The following is a 23,962-nucleotide window of genomic DNA, read 5'->3' as shown; positions in this document are numbered from 1 at the left end:
GAAAGTGCGGGATAATGGCTATGCCCAAGGACTGGATGAACTTGGAAACAACCTGGACTCTTTTCACTCACACTTCACATCCAGCCTGCTAGGAAATCTTGTGGGGATTTTTCAGACCTGGTTGCTTCTCCTCACCATTGGCTGCTCCTGGGGTACCTGCGTCTCCCATCTGAGTGACACAGCAGCCTCTCTCAAGTCCCTCTGTCCATCTCTTCCCTACCATCTATGTTCAATGCAGTCAATGGAGTTATTCTTGGAAAAGCAAGTCACATCACATCACTCCTCTGCCCTAACTCTGCAGTGCTTCTCTCTTACTCAGAGTCAAACTGTAGTTCTGGGGCAGGCATTGTGGCACACCAGGTTAAGCCTCTGCCTGCTATGCAGGTATCCCACATGGGTGCCTGTTCAAGACCCAGCTGCTCCACCTCCTATACAGCTCCCTGCTTATGTGCCTGGAAAGCAGCAGAAGATGGCCCAAGTGTTAGAACCCCTGCCACCTGTGTGGGAGACCTGGATGGAGGTCTAGGCTCCTGGTTTCCGCCTGGGTCAGCCCTGGCCATTGCAGCCATCTGGGGAATGAGTCCATTGATGGAAAGTTCTCCCCACCCCTCGCTCTTGTAATTCTGACTTTCAAATAAATAAAATAAATCTTCTTTTTAAAATTAAAAATGAAACTATTGGTTAAAATGACTTCAAAAAAGTAACCTAATGCTTAAAAAATACTGAAGTTCTTTTTTTTTTTAAAGAATGACAGAGAGAGATAGAGATGATAGAGATAGAGATAGAGATAGAGAGAGAGAGAGAGAGAGAGAGAATCTTGAACTTCTTTTGTTAATATACAAGGTCCTAGACTAGGGGATCTGATCGCGGTTATCCCTCTGATCTAGTCTCCTACTGTTCTTTCTCTCTCCCTCTAAAGAACTACTCTTCCAAGGAGAGGAACTCTTTTTCCAAAAGGATGCTTTTTTTTTTTGAAAGGCAGATGTACGGGGATGGGGTAGGGGAGGAGGAAGAGAGAGAGAGAGAGAGAGAGAGAGAGAGAGAGAGAGATCCCATCTGCTGGATCGCTTCTCACATGCTGAGGCCAGGAGCTGGGAAATCAAACCAGGTCTCGATGTGAGTGGCAGTTACCCAATTATGTCAGTCATCACCTGCTGTCTCCCAGGGTGTGCATTAGCAGGAAGCTGGAAGGGAACGCAGAGCTGGGACCGTAACACAGGCACTCTGACATGAGATGCAGGCATCCAACCAGTTTCAACCACGAGACCAAATGACCACCTGTCCTTTTTACTCTTATTTATCGGAATGCAATTACTGCCTTGTGACTGAGTCAGTATAGCTGTAGGATAACATTCTAATGAAGGAGTCGCTGGATCAAATAACAAATGCAGTTTAATTTCCCACCTTGGAAATATTTCCAATGCGCACTTTCTCTAACAGTTTATGAGAATTATTAGACTAATATGCACACGGTGTGATATAAAATCCTTGGCTCTAATTAATCATATTTCAAACTGATACAGGCAAATGGTAAACAAATAAAATCACTGAAGTAGCATAGAAGTTGAAGTGATGAGTGGAAGCACCCAGGCCTTTCAGATCCCTCATTTGCAACTGCTGGAGATAACCATGGGCGGCATCTTGCATATCTTTTAAGATCTTATATATATACATACATACATATATATATATGATACACACATATATATATGATACACACATGTACCTAATTGTTATATATATTTGATATATATGTATAATACACATACCTAATTGTTTTATGCCCAAGTGTAAGCTTAATATAGTAATACTTGGGAACTTAATTTTATTAGATTGATGATATATGATGGGTATCTTTCTGGTTCTTACATATAATGTCATAACATAGAAGAATAGGTACCATAGTTTCTATTGATTTTTAATTTTTTTATTTATTTGAAAGAGGGGGAGAGGGAGCGAGAGCACTCTCTTCTGCTGGTTCAGTCTCCAAGTGTTCACAATGGCTGGGGCTGGGCCAAGCCGAAACCAGGAGTAAGAAACTCAGTCCAAGTCTACCTTGTGAGTGGCAGAGACTCAGGCTGCACATTAGCAAGAAACTGGGGGGAGGGACTGGAGGTGGGCATGGACTCCAGGCACTCTGCTATGGAAAGAATAGGTTGCATTTCAGTATTTTCTATTTACTTACTTACTTACTTATTTAAGAGATAGAGTTACAGACAGAGAGGGGGAGAGACAGAAAGAAAGATCTTCTAAGGTCTTCTGTCTGCTGGTTCATACTCCACATGGCCACAAAGGCCAGAGCTGGGCCAGACTGAAGCCAGAAACCTGGTCGCCCACATGGGTGCAGGGGCCCAAGCACTTGGGCCATCTTCTACTGCTTTCCCAGGCCATAGCAGAGAGCTGGATGGGAAGAAGAGCATCTGGAACTCAAACTGGTGCCCATGGGGGATGCTGGTACTGTAGGCAGAGGCTTAACCTACTATGCTACAGCACCGGACCTTTAATTTACTATTCTTTGGTGATGATACATTTTTTAAAATTTATTTATTTGACAGGTAGAGTTATAGACAGTGAGAGGGAGAAACAGAGAGAAAGGTCTTCCTTCCATTGGTTCACTCCCCAAATGGCTGCCGTGGCTGGCGCGGCGCCCATCCGAAGCCAGGAGCCAGGTGCTTCTCCTGGTCTACCATGCGGGTGCAGGACCCAAGCACTTTGGCCATCCTCCAATGCCCTCCTGGGCCACAGCAGAGAGCTGAACTGGAAGAGGGGCAACCAGGACAGAACCCGGCGCCCATATGGGATGCTGGCGCCGCAGGAGGAGGATTAACCAAGTGAGCCATGGTGCCGGCCCCAGGTGATGTTACATTTATAATGGAAATATGAAATCACAAGAGATATGGATTTAGAATTCTCATAGTTCCTTTTAAGTGATACCCTAAAAAGATTGAAATTGTTTATCAAATTAGATACTTTGCTTCTTTATGTCCTGCTATGTTTTTATATTACTTATTTGCAGAATCAGTGTCAGCTGATGTGAATGGTGTGTGTTCTGTGACGCGACATTGGGGAAAAGAAGAACCTTTCTTCTGCCACTGGGGATTCTCTGTGATTCTGAGACCTGCACAACGTACGGTGTGTAGCAAAATCAGCCCATTTCAGACCTCTGGAGAGGCCTGCTTTACGTTGGCTGCCTAGGAGGGAGTGGCAGCACAGCTCCTAGGCTACTGAGGTTCACAGAGAACGTTGTCACTTGCAAAATTTTGTACTCAGGTTACCCTCCTGCTGCAATCCCATATGTATCCTCAAATTCTTCATTGTGACTCAGGGTTGCTGTTATACCAAATGAGCTATCATGAATTTTGCATTATTGTGATCATGCACAAGCATCTTTGTGTGCCTCCTGTGCTCAGGAGACGGAACTATTTACATATATTTTCAATCTATTTTAAAAGGATATTTACGTGGTAACCCAATAGCTCATTTGTTTTGGTCCTGATAGGAAAGCTAGGCAAATGTAATGCAATAGTTTGCTTGTTGATTGCGAATATTCAATGAAATAAACCATAAAACAAATTACTATTTATAAAGAATTAAAGGTTGGCAGGCAAAAAAATCTAGAGAAGTTGTTGTTTTGCTTTCCTAGAAGTGAGCATTGTTTATTGAGTGTCTGTGCCTGATCCATTTGTCTGTTGAATGACTTAGTTTATTTTGGAAGTTGTTTCCTCTGCTGTTTTATAAGGAACAGCTATTTAAAGCACCTTCCATTGGTGGAAGTATCTGGACTCATAGGTACTTCTTATGACAACAGGGAAGTTGTATTAACAGGAATTCAAAGGATAGAGAGTAGAATCTATTATAAATACAATCTCTTTGTAATGCTAAAGACTGGGCGGTTATAAAATAGTTTCTGGGGGTTCAGTTCAGTGAGAGATAACTGATAAGAACTAAAGTTCCAAGGAGGATAGGTATCAAGATCAAATGACATGAGACAGGAGAATCAATGGCAAAAAGTGATTCCCATGGATAAGTGATCAGAAATCTATGATGGTGTTTGTTAAAACAGATTCCAAAATCTCATTTGGAGACTCCAATTAATAATGCCAGAGGGCTTATGAATATAGTACAAATCATCTTGCTGTAGAATTTTTAGCTACTGCATGTTGAACGATACCATAGCTAGAGTTCTCTCAGTCCAGTGGGTCAGAGCTTTAACCAGAACACATTTGTAAGCAGGGTTTCTGCACTCCAGTTCTACACAGAGGTTGCTCCTTTTATGTGGTTTAATTTGCTGGGGGATTTGAATCAATCTTGTTCATGAATCTGAGCTCTCATGGAGAGATAGATAGAGATATTAGGATACTACACATCTTCCACCCAACAAAGGTAAGATCAACCTGATAGTTTTACTTTACAGGTGCCGTTTCCCTCTGATGCTTGTGACTTGGAACCAAAGCTAATCTTTGGCAGCGGACACAATGTTCATTTTCACTCAGCTTTTTCTGTTTGGGAAGCTTCGTTGGTTTTAGGTCCACATTCTCCTGCCCAAAGCTTGTATTTGAGCTGCTTCTACTCTCTTCCTTCTTTAGACTTACCAAATTTACTTCCAGTTGAAAACCTGATCTTTTGGTTTTGCTTTTTAATAGGAATAAAGAATGATTTTAGTAGAAATGAAGAATTATTTTTACACTGAGGCAAAGGTGAGGTTAAGGGTTCCTAGTTTTCATGGGATTATCATTGATCTTCAGCAGGAAATTCAGACTTTGATGCCTCCAGAAGCTGTGTGAACCAGAAGAGAATGGCAGAAATATAGAAACTGGCAAGAAAACACGGAAAAATAAAATTGAAGAACCATCTTTCTTAGATAGTATTCTATGTGCCAGCCATTTGTTCATGCCCTTTACTTAAAGTCTTGCTTGGTCAAGTTGTAGCACCTACACCTGGGCTGGTGTAACTTCATGATGACACTTTGCTACTGGTGACATCATAGTAGAATGTTATGTGTACCTTAGGAGAAGATATGGCACAACTCAGGAATGTTGGGGTGTATTAGACCGAGAATGAGACAAAGAGGGAGGGAGGGAAATGCAATCTGTTCCCATTGCCTACTGTCCCCATTACCTTGAATAAACTATGGTGTTTCTCTGAGCCTCTGTTCTGTGTGTAAAATGGGGATATGATGTTTGTTTCAGGCAATTGCCTTCCAGTTAACAAAATATTGTATTTGAAAAACATTATGCAAAGCTTGATATATATATATATATATATATATATATATATATATATATATGTACAGATACCAGGCAATCAAGTCCTTTAATTTTATAGGGCAGAATAAACTTTAAGGACTAATGTATGTGCTTGGTGGTGTGCACTGCTGTGGGGGTGTCTTTCCCTCTCTCCTCTGGTCCTTTGTTCAAGGGTGAGCTGGACATGGTTCAAATGGAGATGGCTCACATCCGAGAACAAAAGATTACATTCTTTATGTGCTACATTCAGTTATATTTTCTGATTTCCCCCTACTTTTGCCCTTGTCCTGTCTTCCTGGGACTCCAGTACTGAAATCCATGTTATTCCTTGAGTTTTCCAAAGGAATCCCCCCCGCCCCACCCCTGAGACTATGCAGTAGCCGCTGCTCTGGCTGCTGGCAAAGGTGGGGAGAAGGAGTGGGGTTGCAGCAGCAGGAGGATTTGGGGGGGGGGCTTCAACAAGCATCTTAGATCCTCTCATGTGCCACACAGGGCAGGTCGACGTCAGGTTTCTCTGAGAGAACAGAACGTGAACTCTTCAGCTGTGGGGGCTTCCTTCATGTGCAACAGCTCCATGTCCAGATGACAAGTAGACAGTTGAACCCCCATTCCTCCAGTGTCCCATCCCTCTCTCCCACACAGGAGCTCTCCACAAGGAGTCACCAACAGGAAGACAGAGATAGTTACCGATTTATGATGGGGATGTCTGACTTTGATTATTTTGGGGAGATAAAGTATTCTTTAATCTCTCTCTTTTTTAAAGATTTATTTATTTGAAAGTCAGCATTACACAGAGAGAGGAGAGGGAGAGAGAGAGAGAGAGAGAGAGAGAGAAGGAGAGAGAGAGATCTTCTATCCACTGATTCACTCCCCAGTTGGCCACAATGGCCAGAGCTGCACCCATCCAAAGCCAGGGACCAGGAGCGTCCTCCAGTCTCCTTCATGGGTGCAGGGCCCAAGGACTTGGGTCATCTTCTACTGCTTTCTCAGGCCATAGCAGAGAGTTAGATCGGAAGTGGAGCAGCTGGGACTCAAACCGGTGTCCATATGGGATGCCGGCACTACAGGCGGCAGCTTTACCCGCCATGCCACAGTGCTGGCCCCATTCATCTCTTCTATTAATTAGATTCTCATTACTATAGTCTAAAAATAAATACCCGACACAGGCTCCTTATGAAGAGGAGTTTATTTTGACTCCGTTTTGGAGGCTCACAGTCCAAGCTTGGGCAGCCTCATTGGTGCAGCCATGGCAGAGGAAGGGTCAGATGATGGGCCAGGAAGCACAGAGTGGCCAGACCCAACCACTGGGCTTCATGGGAACTCCCTTGCAAGGGCATGCCCCAATGCCCTGCTGACCTAAGGACCTACCACCAGTCCCACCTCCTAGACACCATACATGAATCAAGTCTCCACTCTCCCAGTAAAACTAATTTATGATTTGAGGGATTAAATGTTTGAGTTGGGAAACCAAATCATGTTGTAATTATAGTATCTATCTATCTATTTAAATTAACAAGTAATATATTTACACTTAAATAAATTTATATTTTTTGTAAGAAAAAAAAAATGTTCCAGAACAGTACAGTAAGTGCTGTAAGCAATAGTCAATTCTAAAAATGTAAATCTCACAATTTTTATACTCTATTAGTTACCACAGATCAGGGAAAACATGTGGTATTTGTCTTTTTGGGACTGGCTTATTTCACTAAGCATAATGGTTTCCAGTTGCATTCATTTTGTTGCGAAATACAGGATTTCATTCTTTTATATGGCTGAGTAATATTCCATAGTGTCTATATAATTTTATATAATATAATTATATATAATTATTTATAATTTCTTTATCTAGTTGTTGGTTGATGGCATCTGGGTTGATTCTGTATTGTAGCTATTGTAAATTGAGCTACAATAAACATAGGGGTATAGATAACTGTTTCATATGCTGACTTAATTTTGTTTGGGTAAATTCTCAGAGTTGGTTGGGTGGTTCACATCATATACCTATCTTAAGCTCTCTGAGGAACCACCATACTGACTTCTACAATGGCTGTTCTAGTTTGCGTTCCCACCAACAGTGGGTTAGGGAACCGTTTTCCCCTTGTCCTTGCCAGCATTTGTTACTTAGTAATTTCTGTATGAAAGCCATTCTAATTGGAGTAAGGTGAAACCTCATTGTAGTTTTGATTTGCATTTTCCTAATGGCAGGTTATCCTGAATATTTTTTCATGTGTCTGATGGCCATTTGAATTTCATGCTTTGGTAAATGCCTGTTCAAATCCTTTGCCCATTTCTTAACTGTTAATGATACAAGTATTTAAAATTGTTCCATGCTACCCCTTTCATTCTTTGCATCTCATAAACATCATACCATGTCATTGTCTCATTGCTAGAATTAGGAAGTGGTGATAAGTACCTAAAATCAGTAGGTTCTGGTTCATAACACTCTGACTTTTAAAAATTACATGTATAAATCTGGTATCTTCCCAATCTCGTTAAGAACTTTTGGATAATGTCAGAAGTGTCATAATATTATGTGACCCACTCAGCCTGTTTCCACACAATGACAAATTAAAGTGCCCCAGAGATGAGCAAAGTCAAAAACAATTTAGAAAAAAAAAACTCACTAAAAATAAAGATCATGCATTTATATTTGTGTTTTGTTGTAAGGAGAATTAAAAATGTAAATGTGTATCTCTATCCATCTATCTAGAACAAGTTGGAGTCAAAGGCAAAGGGCAGAATGTGAGCCAGGAATAGGGGTTTTCAGGAGACAGCAAGCCATTAGCATGTTTTGACTATTTTTGAAATGTCTTGGTGATCCTCATTAAATGTTCGTTATGTTTGGAATAGGTTGAAATGTTCCTGGACTGTTGTGAAATGGCTAAAAAGTTGGATAATATATTCACCACATAAGCTAAGAAGGCCTTAGAGAAAGAGAATATGTCATTTTCCCTCACAGCTGAGTTTCTTGAATTAGGCTCTAAATGTCTGCAAGAAATTATTACTGAAAAATGAGATAATACCTACCCCAAATACTATATAGAATATATTGTCATTGAAGACAAACTTGCACATTTTATTCTTCCCTATGACACAATAAATTATGCCCTTTTTGTCAGTTAATAGCCCATCAGTGAGCTAAAATTTAATTAAAAATGAGAGAATTAACTAAATTTATTCTATTAGGGGAGTAATAAAGTGGAAATATGACCTTTCCGACTTAAAGAATTAAAAAGTTTTTATGTTCTTACTTTTGTCTTTCTAAGAGATGCACAACTTTTAGCCGTTAGTTTGTATGATTGTCATACCATTTTTGATCCTCTTCAAGAATAAGTTAACATGTCTCACAATTATGAATTTTCATGCATTTCTTCCAGATATATCTATATATGTGAGTGTATGTGTGTGGGAATATGTACCAGCTTCTACATACAAATATATTCATTTTATTTTACAGATATGAAACTCAGTATGGGGTAAACTGTGTTCAGCGTAGGGTGGGGCAGTGACTCTAAAACCAAACATCACTGCGCTGAGTTCAGTGAAAAGAAACAATGTGTACATCAGGGGAATAGGTATTTGGAATCATATGGGATTGTAGGTAATTAGTTTAAAATCTTTGATTCTAATTTTGTCTATACAAAAGCAGTTATAGAAAGATTTGATGAAATACCACATATAGACATATTGTATAATAGATAGTACATAAAGTTTGGTTCTCTTCCTTTACTATTTAATGAACCAGCTAATGGATATCATGCTGGTAGTTATATGTAAAATTTAAAAACGACTTGGTTGATTGATTAATTTACTCTAACTCAATGATTTTACTTAACAGGGAATTGAATAACTTCTGTAGACTCATATTATAGTCACTATGCTATAATTTTACAGCTTGAAGTACAGGCAAACTTAAGTACAAGACTTGTTTTGGCACCTTCTGTCTGTGTACTGTTTTACTCGTTTAGTTGTTTTTCTCATATCTTTACTTTTCGAGAGACTTACGTTATAGATTCACAGAAGCCTGTAGCAGGAAAGACTTTTAGATGAACAATGAGAAATTTTTATTCTGGTGTAGGAATTTGTTTTGCCACCTGCCTACCATCTTTACTTACATTCTTTAAACAGAAGTGAGTGGATAACCTGTGCAAACACACTTGTGTACGGAAGTGATAATTCTCCAAGATTCCTTTGAGATTGGATTTGTAATGCTTACTATGTTTATGCTAATGGAACCTGAGCTGAAATGATATGCACCATTTTCAAGTTAGAGATTTAATATACTGCAGCTCCCATTTGCCCTATGCTGTCTATGTTCTGTGAACCAGAATATGGTTGTGTCTACCATATAGTTTCAACCAGGAAGAACAAAACAAACAACCAAACAGATAAAACATCCCTCTGACCCCACAAACGTGGAAGAAACCTGGAGGACGGCAGAGAAACAAAGTTGAAGAAACCTGGCTTCTCAGTGGCAGCTGGCCTCTGTTCTGAGCACTCCCCCTGGAATGTTGTATAATGGAAAAGCAAACCTCTGTCTCCTTTGGGCCATTGGGTAGGTTTTGAGTGTGATAGCACACTCTGTCATCCTCCTAATGCACGCAGAGGCATTTCACTTTCTTTTCTCTTCTCTGGAGGAGACTGGTTAAGATTCCATTTATCTAGTTCTTGAGTGTGTAATAGAACTTTCATATAAAATCGTCTAAACTGACATATTCTTTGGTGTCTAAGATTTTAAGATATAAATTGATTTAATTAATGGGAATATGGCCAATCAGGCTGTCTATTTCTTCTTCTGTCAGTTTTGGTTAAGTCAGATTTACTCCAATAATTATTTTATTTTGTATAAAAATTACAATATATTGGCAAAGCTTAAAAACATTATCTTAATTTTAAAGTCCCTTTTATACCTGTAGCTATTGTCTCTTTTTCCATTCTTGGTGTTATTTATTTATGTTTATTTTTTAAAAATGCATTACACTAATTATATATGCCAATTATATCAGTCTTTTCAAAGAAGCAGCTTTTTCCTTCCTTCATTCTTTATACATTTTGTTAAATTTTTAGTTAGAAAGAGGGAGGGGAAAGAGGGAAGGAGAGAGAGAGAGAGAGAGAGAGAGAGAGATGCCATTTCTGGTTCATTCCCCTAAATGTCCACATCAGCCAAGCTAAAGCCTGAAGCAAGTAACTCATTCCAGGTCTCCTTTCTGGGTGGCAGGCACCCTGAGCCATCACTGCTGCTCCCCAGAGTCCGAGTAACCAGAGAGCCGAACTGGGAGTCCAGCTGGACCTGGAGATCGAGCATTCCAGGTTAGGATGTGATGTCCCAGATGTCTGCTTCTTTACTTAATTATTCCTGCTTTATTTCAGCTTTATATACATATAAGATATATATAGTATATATTTCAGCTTTAACCATATTATTTTATTTCCTCTCATGTATTTGGGTTTAATTATGTTCTTTTTATAAAATTTTATTTAATCAATATAATAATATAAATATAATATATAATGTTTATTATATATAATAATATTATATATATCATATAATATATATATACATAATTATGTGTAATATATACTATATAGCATATATTATATAGTGTATGTATAGTATATATAGAGTATATACAGTATATTATATACTATATATAACATATATAATATATATACTATATAGCATATATAATGTATATATTTATACATATATACAATATACAATGTATATATAATGTGTATATATTATATAGTATGTATAATGTATATATTTTTATATATTATATATAATGTGTATATATATAGTATATATACAATATATAGTATATGCAGTATATATATGATATATAGTATACATATGATATATAGTATATTATATAGTATATATGATGTGTACATATAATATATAATATGTATATATAATATATAGTATATGCAATGTATATATAGTATATATTACATAATATATAGTATGTTATATACTATATATACTCTATATCCTATATATTATACTATATGTAAAATACTATATATTATATACACTATATATAGCATATATACTCTATATACTATATATTATGCTGTATATACACTATATACATTATATGTACCATATACACTACATAACACTATATATACTACATTATATATAATATATCACATATTATATATAATACATATTATATATAGTATATATAGTATTATATATTGTATATAGTGTGTATAGTACATATAGTATATATAGCATAATATTTATATTATATTCCATATGTATATATATACTATGTATATACTATATATACTAAACATAATATATTGTATATAATAATTTGTAATATATATAATACATAATACATAATATAATAATAATTATAATAATATTTAATAAATATAATACACCATAGCATATATATATCATAATTTGTTCATCAAGTCATCTGTTGATGGACTCTGGACTCCATATCTTGGCTATCGTGAATTCTGCTACAATTAACATGGGGCTACAGATAGCTCTTTCATATACTGTTTTGTTTTGGGTAAATTGCCAGGAGTGGGATTGCTGTATCATATGGTAATTCTATATTCAGATTTCTGAGGTATCTCTTACTATATTCCACAGTGGTTGCACCAGTTTACACTCCCACCAATGGTGAATTTAGGTACCTTTTTTCCCACAACCTGCCAGCGTTTGTCATTTGTTGATTTCCTTATGTGGCCATTCTAACTGGGGTGAGGTGAAACCACATTGTGGTTTTGATTTGCATTTCCCTGATGGCTTGTGATCCTGAGCATTTTCTCAAGTGGATGGCTGTTGACCATTTAAATTTCCTCTCTTGAAAAATGCCTGTTCAAGTCCTTTACCTATTTCTCAACTGGATTATTTTCTTACTGTTGTTGAATTTCTTGAGCTCTTTATAGATTATGGATGTTAACCCTTTTGGATGTTAGCCCTCATATATCAGTTGTGTAGTTTGCAAATATTTTCTCCCATTCTGTTAATTGCCTCTTCACTTTGCTGATTGTTTCTTTGGCATTGCATAAGCTTCTTGGCTTCATGCAATCCCATTTGTAAGTTTTGGCTTTGATTGCCTGTGCTTCTGAGGTCTTCTCCAAGAAGCCATTGCCTATGCCCATGTCTTGCAGATTTTCCCCAATGTTCTCTAATGATTTGATTGCATTGGGATGTAGATTTAGGGATTTGATCCATTTTTAGTGGATTTTTTTAATAAGGTGTAAGGTAGGGGTCTAGTTTCATACTTCTGCACATGGAGATCCAGTTTCCCCTACACCATGTGTTAAAGAGACTGTCCTCACTCCAGGAATTGATATTAGCTCCTTTGTCAAAGAGAAGTTGGCTATAGGTGCTTGCATTGATTTCTGGAGTTTTTATTCTGTTCCGTTGGTCTACAAGTCTGTTTTTCTCTCAGTACCAGGTTGTTTTGATTATGACCTCCCTGTAGTTTGTCTTGAAATCCTGTATTCTGATGCCTTCAGCTTTGTTTTTGTTGTATAAGATTTCTTTAGCTATTCAGGGTCTCTTGTGTTTCTATTTGAATTCTAGCATCATTTTTCTAGATCTGCAAATAATGTCACCGAATTTTTTTAAAAGATTTATTTTATTTATTTGAAACACAGAGTTAGAGAGAGAGGTAGAGGCAGCGAGAGAGATCCTCCATCCACTGGTTCACTTCCCAAATGGCTGCACGTCTGGAACTGGGCAGATCCAAGGCCAGGATCCAGAAGCTTCCTCCAGGTCTCCGATGCAGCCGCAGGGGCCCAAGGATTTTGGCCATCTTCCACTGCTCTCCCAGGCATATTAACAGGGAGCTGGATTGGAAGTGGAGCAGCCAGGACTCTAACTGGTGCCCATATGAGATGCCGGCGCTTCAGGCCAGGGCTTAAGCCCCCTGCGCCACAGTGCTGGAACCTGTCATTGGTATTTTAATTGAGATCACATTGAATCTATAAATTGCTTTTGGTAATATGGACATTTTGATGATGATACTTCCAATCCATGAACATGGAGGATTTTTCTATTCTTTAATGTCTTTTTCTATTTTTTCTTTAGTGTTTTGTAATTTTCATTGTAGAGATCCTTGACATACTTGGTTACATTTATTCCAAGGTATTTGATTATTTTTAGAGCTATTGTGAATGGGACTGATCTTAAAAGTTCTTTCTCAGCCAGTTGCCCAGCTCCCCTAAGGTTTCCAGGCCAGACTCAAACCCAGTGCATTCTGCTGGACTCTCCCTCCAGCTGTCTCGACAGTGGCACGGGCCATGCAGTCTGACTCTGACCTCACCTTGCTCTCTGGGGTGGGCTGCTGCTTCTTTTGTTGTGTTCCTGCTCCATGCTCAGTGCTCATTGCTGTGTGTCTGTGCCTTCCCCTGAGGTCCAGGATGATTCCACTGCATTTGCAAGCTCTCCCACTGCAGTTTTCCCTGCGACTTTTCCCTGAGAGCGTAACGTCTCCACTTTTTTATTTCTAACTGCTAAGTTGGTGGAGCCTAGAGCAGACCTCCCTGTGCTATTCTGCCATCTTGCCTCCCCCTGATGATATTCTTTTTTCTAAGTTATAAAGTGAAACACTTAGCCAATGAATTCTCTGCTATGAATTCATGAGTTAGGTAAAATATATTTTTAAATTTCAAAATTTAAAAATAAAAGCTATTTCAAGAAATTATTGTCAACTATCTAGAAGAATATAGTAAAATATCTTATTCTAATGTTAACTTTGTTTTTGAGGTTCAACCATTTAAACAGTTTTCCTTTATGCCTTATGAAGTCATGTTATTCGGTACATATAGTTTAAAATAGTTGTAACTTCCTAGGAAATGGGATCTTTCCTTAGTGTGATTTTCTCAGTTTCTGTTGTGTTTTCCTCTAAAGTAAATTCTTCCTGATAATGTATAGCTCTTCCAAATGTACCTTCTGTAAACAGTGTACAGTAGACCTTTAAAATTCAATCTGAAAATCTTATATCTTAGTGAAGTAATTAAATGTCTACATTTCCCATTTAATCCATTTGGAATCATTGCTGTCTCTTTCTATTTCATATGCATTTTCAGCTTTTCTTTTTCTTTCTTGCTTACCTTCTTTTGGACTAAGTATTATTTTTATTCTATTTCCTCCCTCCACTGGCTTGAAAGCTGTACACATGTTGCTCTAAACATTTTAATTTGTATGTTAAAAACAAGTAAGTTTACATTTAATTAATAACTTTATCTTCCTTCAAATAATATTAGGACCTTCTAAATGGTCTAACATAAACTTATATTTTGTTTTGTTAATTTTACTTGGATTTCATAATATTTGTTTATATTTTTGATAACTTATCTTTTTTACATTTCATTTACTCTTTCTGTGGTCATTTTTTTGAAATCCTGAATATATCATTTAAATGTTTAGTGGGTATCTTTTAATCGTAATCTGTCATTTACTGTTCAAAGCACTTGTGCTGTTTTTGAATTCTCTCACTATCCATGGGGAATTTGTTCCAAGACACCTCACAGATACCGGATCTGTTTATGTCCAAATCTTTCATATGAAATGGCATTATCATTTGCATGAAGCATGAATACTTCTTCCCATTGCCTTTATTATTTTTTTATTTTTTATTTTTTTGACAGGCAGAGTAGACAGTGATGAGAGAGAGAGAGAGAGAGAGAGAGAGAGACAGAGAGAAAGGTCTTCCTTTTTGCCGTTGGTTCACCCTCCAATGGCCGCCACGGTTGGCGTGCTGTGGCCAGTGCACTGCGCTGATCCGAAGGCAGGAGCCAGGTGCTTCTGCTGGTCTCCCATGGGGTGCAGGGCCCAAGCACTTGGGCCATCCTCCACTGCACTCCCTGGCCACAGCAGAGAACTGGCCTGGAAGAGGGGCAACCGGGACAGAATTCGGCGCCCCGACTGGGACTAGAACCTGGTGTGCCGGCGCTGTAAGGCGGAGGATTAGCCTATTGAGCCATGGCGCCACCCATTGCCTTTAAATCATCTCTAGATTTAACACCTAAAACGATGTAAATGCTATGTAAATAGTTGTGTGTTTTCGTTAAGAAATAAAAAAAGAAAAAATTGATACATGTTTAGTACTGGTATAATTTTTTCTGAATATTTTTGTTCTCTGATTAGTTGAATCAGTGGATATGAAACCTGCAGATACAGAAGGATGCCTGTAATGCATTATTTTTCACCGACACCTTGAGAGTACAATTCAACCGTCTTCTAGAGTTGTTATTAAAAAGTTTTTGCAAATTCTTCCTATGTGGGTAGTCTCTCTGTTCTCTCTCTCTAGTAATTTCAAGATGTTCAGTCTTTGTTATATGCAGTTATGCTATGATATGACTTAATGCTTTACTAAGAGTTCACTTCATGATTTATGTTTCGGAGTATTTACTGGATATTTGTAGCCATTATATCTGCTGTATTTTCTTGATTCTCTTTCCATGGTGCTCCATGTGACTGCATGTCAGATTGGTTCACCCTTTCATTAATATCCCACCCAATTAGTCTCTGATAGTACCATTCACCCTCCATTTCTCTTACAGCCAGGAGATAGGTGAGAGATTCATGTGTCCAAAGATGAAGGCAAGATATTCTGTGCAAAGATAAAGGAAGCTCCTGCTCATTCGATGTATAAGCTCTTTGCCAGAATCTTTTCTTTTCTTTCTTTTTTCTTTTTTTATTTTTTGACAGGCAGAGTGGACAGAGAGAGAGACAGAGAGAAAGGTCTTCCTTTGCTGTTGGTTCACCCTCCAATGGCCACCGCGGCCGGCGCGCTGCAGCCGGCGCACCGCATGATCCGATGGCAAGAGCCAGGTGCTTCTCCTGGTCTCCCATGGGGTGCAGGGCCCAAGCACTTGGGCCATCCTCCACTCACTCCCGGGCCACAGCAGAGAGCTGGCCTGGAAGAGCGGCAGCCAGGATGGAATCTGGCGTCCCGACTGGGACTAGAACCCGGTATGCCGATGCTGCAAGGCGGAGGATTAGCCTAGTGAGCCTCAGCGCAGGCTCAGAATCTTTTCTTGATGGATAAATGTTTCTAAATCTGCATATGATTAAGTTTAGACAAAAGGTTGCAAATACATTTGTATCTCTTCTGTTTCATTTTGTTAGCTCCTGCTGTCATGTTTTTAGCAGCTTAGTCCCATACTTGTCCAAATATTTTAAAAGATTTATTTATTTGAAAGACAGAGCAACAAAGAGGGATGGAGAGACACAGAGGGGGAAATCTCCATCCACGGGCTCACTCCCCAAATGGCTGGAACATTCAGGGGTGGACCAGATAGAAAAAAGGAGCCAGAAACTCTATCCTGGTTTCCCATGTTGGTCATTTCTGCTGCCTTCCCAGTCACATTAGAAGGAAGCCCGATCATAAAAAGAGCAGCTGGGAGTCAAGTCTGTACTCTAATATGGGGTACTCCAATATGGTGCAATGGCTTAAACCATTGCACTCCACTGCCTGCCCAACTCGTCCAGTTTTGATGGTATCTGTACTCCTTGCTACAGTGAATTTTACTGACTTTCTTTGCTTGCTCTTATTGAAAGGGCAACAGTGTCACCTGCCCAGATAAATTGGGAGCAGAGGCTCCTTTGAATGACAAGGTGTCGTTAAGTTACACTGCTAAGGTCATCTCTGTGTTTTGTAACTATTGGCAACTCTACTTTGATGAAAGGCAAAATACATTTAGGAAAGCCCACATAGCCAACTGGAAATTTGAAATAAAGTGTTGCCAACATGTACATAGAATTCCATTTACTTTTTTCCTTCAGTGGTAGTAAATTCTACACATCTATGCTTTTTTCATATTTATTTATCTGAAAGGCAGAGAGAGAGAGAGAGAGAGAGAGAGATTGATTTTCCATCTGCTGGTTCACTCCTCAAATGGCTATAGCGGCCAGGGCTGGGCCAGGCTGAAACCAGGAGCCTGGAACCCCATCCAGGTTACTCATGTGGGTAGCAGGGACTCAGACACTTGGGCCATCTTCTGCTGCTTTCCGAGGCTCGTTAGAAGGGAGCTGGATCAGAAGTGTAGCTTCCAGGACTCGAACGGCAAACATATGGGATCCTGGCATCACAGATAACAACTTTACCCACTATGCCACAATGCTGTCTCCTCTTTGCTTTTTTAAATGACATGAAAGTTCTTTACTTTTGTTTTTGGTAATATTGAAGCTAACCAACTCATACTGTCTGATTTGGATTTTCTTAAAATGAGCAGAGATTGAATAAAGATGGTCCATGCTTTTCAAGTAGATTTATTTTGTTAGCCAGTGAGACCAATGAGAATGTATATTTCACCATTTACTCTCTGTTCTCGCTATTTCAAAGTTTATTATTAGATAGTTTTTTTTTTTTTTTGCCAGTTTCATGGTCTGGTAGAAGTGGTTCATGGTTCTTATTTACTAGACTTTCATTCACTAACATGGAAAACATCATGCTGAGTGAAATAAGCCAGTCCCAAAGGGACAAATATCATATGTTCTCCCTGATCGGTGACAACTAACCGAGCACCAAAAAGGAAACCTGTTGAAGTGAAACGGACACTATGAGAAATGGTGACTTGATCAGCCCTTGCCCTGACTGTTGATGAACAACTTAATACTTTGTCCCTCTTAGTATTTTTTTTGTTCTACTTAGTACTATTGGTTGAATTCTGTAATTAATACACAATTATTCTTAAGTGTTGAAACTTGACTGAAAAGTGATCCCTGTAAAATATAAGAGTGGGAATAAGAGAGGGAAGAGATGTGCAATCTGGGACATGCTCAAGCTGACTTGCCCCAAACGGTAGAGTTAGAAACATACCAGGGGATTCCAATTCAATACCATCAAGGTGGCATGTACCAATGCCATCTCACTAGTCCAAGTGATCAATTTCTGTTCACAATTGTTCATAATGATAGGACTAAGAGCCAAAGGGATCACATAAACAAGACTAGTGTCTGCAAATACTAACTGATAGAATAAAAAAGGGAGAGAACGATCCAACATGGGAAGCGGGATACAGAGCAGACTCACAGAATGGCAGATGTCCTAAACAGCACTCTGGCCTCAGAATCAGTCCTTAAGGCATTCGGATCTGGCTGAAAAGCCCATGAGACTATTTCAGGCATGGAAAGCCAAGACACTCTGGGGAAAAAAAAAAAAAAGAAATGACCTAAATGAAAGATCTCTGTGAGTGAGATCCCAGTGGAAAGAATGGGCCATCAAAGATGGAGGTACCTTTCTCTGAAGGGAGGAGAGAACTTCCACTTTGACCATGGCCTTGTCTAAATATGATCAGAGTCAGTGAACTCAGGGGGCTTCCATAGCCTTGGCAGCTCATGCCAAGAGCCTAGGGTGATTACTGAGGCCATAAACAAGAGTGTCAATTTGTTAAGTCAACAACAGGAGTCACTGTGCACTTACTCCTCATGTAGGATCTGTGTCCTTAGTGTGCTGTACATTGAGATTTAATGCTATAACTAGTACTCAAACAATATTTTTCACTTTGTGTTTCAGTGTGGGTGCAAACTGTTGAAATCTTTACTTAATGTATGCTAAACTGATCTTCTGTATATAAAGAGAATCGAAAATGAATCCTCATGTGAATGGAAGGGGAGAGGGAGTGGGAAAGGGGAGGGTTGTGGGTGGGAGGGACGTTATGGGGGGGAAGCCATTGTAATCCATAAGCTGTACTTTGGAAATTTATATTCATTAAATAAAAGTTAAAAAAATTAATGGTTCCTGGTTCTTATTTACTAGACTTTCATTCACTAACTATGCTCACATGTTTCTTAAACATCATGAGAATTAAATACCAAAACAAAACCCAGCAGGTATTTTAGAATATTTTTAGCCAGAGCTGTTGGTGGAGACTCGAATATGTGAGATGGCAGTGAATAATTTGACACAGGAAATGGCCCTATGTGACCCAGAAATGTAAAGCAGTCAAATAAACAAGCTGGCTCCAGTAGGCCCTGGTAATCTGTAAAGTCCGCTGTGCTTGTAGTCTTGACCGGGGGTAGAATTGCTTAAAGGAGTCATCCCGAGGGGAGTAGGTCTTGCCCAGAGAACGCAGCTTCCCCTCTCTGTGCCTTTGCTCTGACGCCCTCTGTAGACCTGCAAAGTGGGGGAGATGGGAAGAGACTCCCTGTGTTTTCAGTTTGCAAACAGTCCTCCCCTTGAGTTCCTTTGGTGTATGCGAATGGCTCAGATGAGAAGCAGAAAGCCAAGTCCCTTCACTCTGGGAAAGCAAAGTACTTTCTTAAAACAGTTAATCGGAATGCTCTGAAACACTCACCGATGGGAGGTGCGACCGGTGGTCATTACATGAACTGAAATGCCACACCGTACCCCGTGAATGTTCATTTGTATAATTATTATGTGTCAGCATTAAATCTAAAAAAAATAAGTTCAGAATATATTTGCATTCAGTGTTTGTCAAGAAGAGAGATTGATCCCGCGGGCCAAGTTGACATCTATAGCGAGTTTGTGATTCCCCATAAAGGTCACAGGTCTTCCTTTGTGGGCTGCTCTTTGCACGAAGCTTGTGTTTTTGTGTGTGTTCATCTTGTAGGGCTTCGCCGTGATCTACAATTCACACGTTGAAATGCTGATAAGAACAAACCTAGTCGAGAAAATACATTGTTTGGTAGCACTATTACAGGCTGGGAAGAACACTAATATATTCTAGGTGTTTTTCTACTTCGTATGTGGCTCCCTGCACCATGCTACTCCATTGCGTTTTATCTCCCCCTCCTTTTCATTCCAGTAGACTTCTCTTTATCTGCTCTCTCTAGTGCCTCATCTCCTTTTTTTTTTTTTTTTTTTTTTTTGACAGGCAGAGTGGACAGTGAGAGAGAGACAGAGAGAAAGGTCTTCCTTTGCCGTTGGTTCACCCTCCAATGGCCGCCGCGGCCGGCGCGCTGCAGCCGGCACACCGCGCTGATCTGAAGCCAGGAGCCAGGTGCTTCTCCTGGTCTCCCATGGGGTGCAGGGCCCAAGTACTTGGGCCATCCTCCACTGCACTCCCTGGCCACAGCAGACAGCTGGCCTGGAAGAGGGGCGACCGGGACAGAATCCGGCGCCCCGACCGGGACTAGAACCCTGTGTGCCGGCGCCGCAAGGCGGAGGATTAGCCTAGTGAGCCACAGCGCCGGCCTCTTATCTCCTTTCTACCTCCATTCTTCTAGGTACCTTGGTTTGTTTAGAGTGAGTTCTGTCCTCCTTTAAAATGCTCTGTGTCGTGGATCTCCACAGCAGGTTCTGTGTGCTGCTCCTGACCCACTGACATTGTTCTCAGTCAGAAGCCTGAACTGTGTTTTCAATCGCATTGCTGTAGGTTTGCCTACTAATTGATTTGGGATGTGAATTTGTTCTTTAAGTGAAAGACCTAAACAGGCCTGATGGAAAGCTTTTAAAGGGGAAGAAAGGAAACAAAACAACACTTTTTTTTTTTTTTTTCAGTTGCTCATTTCTGGAGCGGAGCAGGCGAGATATGTAAATAGCCGGGCTATTTATACCAGCTGTCACTCTGCTTTCTCTGAGCACTAACCCTGCAGTTCCTTTAAACAGTTCCGCCGTGCGTCTGTTTGGATGGGTGATAACTGTAAAACATTTTCAGTGTCAAGAGCTATACATTTTAATGCCATTTTTCATTTTAATGGAGTTGGAAGCCCTGAGAGCGGTCCTGATGGGAATCTTCAGCTGGCCCTGAGCTTGCTGTTACGTTATCCAGGGAAAGGCAGCGCAGCGGTTTTGCCTCGCACGTGCCCGGTCACATGCACAACCAATTTTTAATTGAGAGTGAAAGGAAAAAAAAATTAAGGTTTGGAACTGGTTAGACAGCTTTCCCAGTGGATAGAGGTTTTTCTTGCATTTGAAAATGCAAGCAGGTGTAGTATTTAAAGTAAGTGTGTTGCTGTTTTGCTAAGTATTTGTGGAAACATTTATTTGCTTTCCTAGTAACATTCTTTTCTCTGGGCAATCCGGTTCCTTCCTACAGTTTCTTTTCTCTTAGTCAACATTTTCACTGATCTGGTGGAGTCTGCACTACAGCACATATGTTTCTTATGGTTTTATGACCTCATTTCCTTTCTCCTTGTCTTTTACATTTTTTACTGTACTTGGAAACTCCAAAACACATTAAACTAGCTCACTGAATATGTATTTAAGGATAATGGCACTTAAAAACTGGATACTTAATTCTTTTCTTTGATAATTCTTTGTATTGAAAACTTTGTAAATAGCTTTTGTTTTCTTTTGTTTGTATTACACAGCTGGGTATTGTAAAAATTGATAACATCGTAAGCATTTTTTCTTTGGCTTTCATTCTATAGCTGTGTTTTATAAGAAGAAATTGATATTATGCTTGTATAGTAAAAGAAACTCTTAAAATCAAGATTAGATGTGCTTTGATGCATTTTTCTCCTTTTTTGAAGATTTATTTATTTATTTGAAAGAGTTAACAGAGAGAGAGCAATATCTCCCATCCACTTGTTCCCTCCCCCGATGGCCATAGTGGCTGGACCTGGGCAAGGCCAAAGCCAGGAGCTTCTTCCAGGTCTCCCACGTGGGTGGCAGGGGCCTTTCCCAGGCCACCAGCAGGGAGCTGGATCAGAAGTTGAGCAGCCGGAACTCAAACTGGCATCCATGTAGGCATCACCTGTCTGTTACAACACTGGCCCCAATGCATTTTTTGTGCCCAATGCCAGAGAACTATTCTGCCTCTTTGAAAGTCATGCTGTGGGGGCTTGGCACCCCAGGTGCTCCCCTTCAGATCCAGCTCCCTGCTAATGTACCTGGGAAAGCAGCAGAGGATGGCCCAAGTGCTTGGGCACCTTCTCTCAGAGGGTAGCCTTGGAAGATGCTCCTGGGGAGTGAAGCTGAGGATGGAAGACCTCTCTCTCTCTCTCTCTCTTTCCTTTTCTCTCTGTAAATCTGACTTTCAAATAAATAAATATTTTAAAAGATAAAATTAAAAAGCCATGCTATTAAGCTTTTGTTTCCTTTAGAAACACATGGCCAATCACTAGTAACACTTTAAGAGCAAGACTCTGGCCTCACACCCCCATGTGCATGGTCTGGAGTAGCATATCAGTTACCTGGGTTGTGTTTTCATCGATGGTAGAACCGGAAGCCATGCTTGCCTTAATAGGCAGGGTTTTGAATGGGTGGTAAGATCATCAGTGAAGAAGCATCATTCCTAATGCGTGAATCAAGGTTGTCTAAATTTGAAGATTTGCATGTGGTGAGTCAGCAGTTCCGTGGTGTGTGAAAGCCATGTGATGCAGTGGGGACGAACGTGAAGCCATTCGGCAATCCAGATGCAACAGTGCTTATTCTAGTCACCTCATGCACTTGCTGGTGAGGCTACTGGTTTGTTTCACCTCTCTGCTTGTCAGTCAAGGAAAGGAGATTGACTCATCTTATTGTACTACTGTGAGGTATATCCAGTACAGAAAGTGTGTTTATAACACTCACGTACAACACTGTAAGTGCTGCACATCAGCGTAATCATTCTATCGTCAGACCGTAGCCCCTGAAACTCATGAATCTAAATCATGCAATGGCATTGCTACACAGTGAGCAGGTGTAACTTTCCTGACCACTTATCCCAACAAAATGCTGTTACTTCCTTAAATAGTTCATTCAGATTCTCAAGAATCAATAGCAGTCAGTGGCATCTTCGTTATACATTTGTCAACTCCACTGCTTGACAATTTCATGAACCTAGAGAATTCACAAACCCATGGTCCATCCTTATTCATTGCTATATAAACAATCAGTCAAACAAACTATAAAAACACAAGGTAAATCATGATTCGAGAACATTCCTGGAAATGTCCTCTGATGGGGTAGGGGGACAAATCTTACTTATGTGGTCAATGCACTGCATTTAAAATCCTGCTCTTATGTCCTGTCAGAATCTGTGACAACGGGGTTGTTGGAAAGTGAAAGGAGATGCAGGGATGTATTTAAGGTCTCCAACAGAACAGTGAGAAGTGGAATTCTTCAGACCTGTACTGGGTTTCTTGGAAGTGCTGGGGGTCACAGTGAACTGCTTTATTCTCGTCCTATATCCACTCTCCTTGAAGCAGAACTCAGCCTCTTGCTTCATCCTCTTCCTGCACACCCCTCCTGAGCCACATGCAGTTTGTACAACTCGACTGCTCATGAGTAAGTAGACCAGATGTTAGAGAAGGCTGAACAGGGAGCAGGGAGATGTGTTTACATTGAATACCACCGATCCGAGCTTCCTAAGAAATCCCTTTCGGATATGCGCCCCTCAAATTTCTTCTCACTTCTACGACTGCGTCTCTTTCTTCTTTAATCTCCCACACTCCTCAGTACTCTTGGTCTTACCTGAATTTTCTAAAGCATCTCTCTACATCAACCAAACCTCTGCACACACTCTAGCCAAACAAAACCCCAGGCATAGAAACCGTGTCCTCTGACTATGAAAACCAGTTCCTTGAGTACAGAAGCCCAGCACACTGGGAGGTTTCATTCACCCTTCTGCCCTCACTCTGCCAACTTCCACCCCTGGGGGTTGAAAAGGGAGCACATAACTCTTCCTAACTAAATGAGATTTTTCTCCTTTAAGTAATCGTCAAGTAAGAAATATTTGTGATGAGTGTAGTGCATAGTGGTTCAGATACTCTGTTAGTACTTGTGATAATATAAGCACAGCAAAAACAATAGCGAACAGTACAACAAAATCAAAAACAAGGTCTG

This window comes from Oryctolagus cuniculus, chromosome 8 (genome assembly GCF_051225735.1).
Source record: "Oryctolagus cuniculus isolate XC-2025 breed Fujian yellow rabbit chromosome 8, ASM5122573v1, whole genome shotgun sequence".
NCBI lineage: Eukaryota > Metazoa > Chordata > Mammalia > Lagomorpha > Leporidae > Oryctolagus > Oryctolagus cuniculus.
This window is presented reverse-complemented; position numbering follows the sequence as displayed.